This window comes from Parasteatoda tepidariorum, chromosome 4 (genome assembly GCF_043381705.1).
Source record: "Parasteatoda tepidariorum isolate YZ-2023 chromosome 4, CAS_Ptep_4.0, whole genome shotgun sequence".
Lineage (NCBI taxonomy): Eukaryota > Metazoa > Arthropoda > Arachnida > Araneae > Theridiidae > Parasteatoda > Parasteatoda tepidariorum.
In genome coordinates this window covers 28,781,897-28,783,210 of record NC_092207.1, presented here as the reverse complement: position 1 = coordinate 28,783,210, position 1,314 = coordinate 28,781,897, and the positions used below count along the sequence as shown (strand labels likewise).

The 1,314-nt window shown below is 35.3% G+C and overlaps 1 long non-coding RNA gene across 1 annotated transcript in view; it reads left to right on the top strand.

Annotated features, from left to right (window-relative positions):
• The first annotated feature begins 457 nt into the window (after window positions 1–457).
• The window catches only part of LOC122270444 (uncharacterized), a 232,076-nt gene continuing 231,219 nt past the window's right edge, over window positions 458–1,314 (top strand). The window contains exon 1 of the long non-coding RNA XR_011636688.1: window positions 458–955. This is a non-coding gene — a long non-coding RNA (uncharacterized lncRNA). The remainder of the gene's footprint in view (window positions 956–1,314) is intronic.

Here is a 1,314-nt window from a genome sequence, read left to right as displayed (position 1 = left end):
TTAAGTAAAAAATTTGATTTAGAAAAAAAAGTGCAAACGAAAATCGCTAAAAAACGTTCTATACCTCAAAAATGACGAAATGAACATTTGAGGAGGGGGTTGAGCGAGCGGATTTCGATAGGATACATTCGAAATCTCTTTCACTCTAGAACATCTCATCTTATTTTCTCCCACATTTACTTCGGAGGGGAAAAAAAGGCGAATTTCTCCTCTTTTCTTAAGACTCCAGACTTAAAAATTTTTTGATATCTCCAGGATCTCCCACCCTGTCTGTTTAATACCCAGTCTAGAGTATCTCAGATGTCAAATGTCCGTTACCCTTTCGCCCGGGCAAAAAGGGCGGACGGATCAGGAGCACCTGTTTCTTGTCCGCAACCCAAAGAGGGAACTGTCAGAAGAGACCAACCTTTCATTTTATTCAAACCTTCCACAATAAAGATACAAACATATCCAGAGGAATTCGAGTGATTTCTTCTTCTTGCTCTCTGGTCCACCCCTCCAGCAGACATGTGTCGGGGGTGGAGCAGAAGAGTTTTTAAGCAATCTGCAAATGTCATGTCGATTCCAGGCATGTCTTTGTCTTTTGCTTGTCTCAAATATCCAAGATAGAAGATACTTATTCAAGTTCTTGATGCTGTCCGGCTTCTATCGAATTCCTTAAAGCCACTTTAGATGATTGGGTTTGAGGAACGCTAGGTTTCGGATTGTGGTTTGGAAGGGCGATTGGTTTCGATCTAGAATCAGTTGGCTTTCTTTCTTTCTTTCTTTTTTTCAGGTGTCATGCACACCAGTTTCGGATTTGATTTGCTGTGGCATTTGATATGCACAGGTTAGAAGCAGAAAGAAAAAAAATGAAATAAATATAACCCCGAATATTTTGTGGTATTGCACTGGAAATGTAAGAATACATCTGCAAATAAATCCACTCCATTTGCAAGCAAGAAGTAAAAATTATGTGAGTAAGATATCTTATTTTCGGAATTGATCATAAATATTTTGAATGTGTGTAAAAAAACTTTTTATTACAAATTCCACTTTTTATTTTAAAATTTAAGTTTTAGAGAAAAGTAAATTCAAGTTAACCTAGTGCAAACCATGAAGTTTCAAATGCTGAAATTTAAAATCTAAGTTTTAGAGAAAAGTAAATTCAAGTTAACCTAGTGCAAACCATGACGTTTCAAATGCTGAAATAAGATTTTCAAAATGTCAAAATGTAAACAAATTATTGCAGGATTTACCATGTATGGCAACGTTACTTTTAAAAAGTAACGAGTAAAAGTACAAGTATTTTTAAAAAAAATTTGATTTTAAATC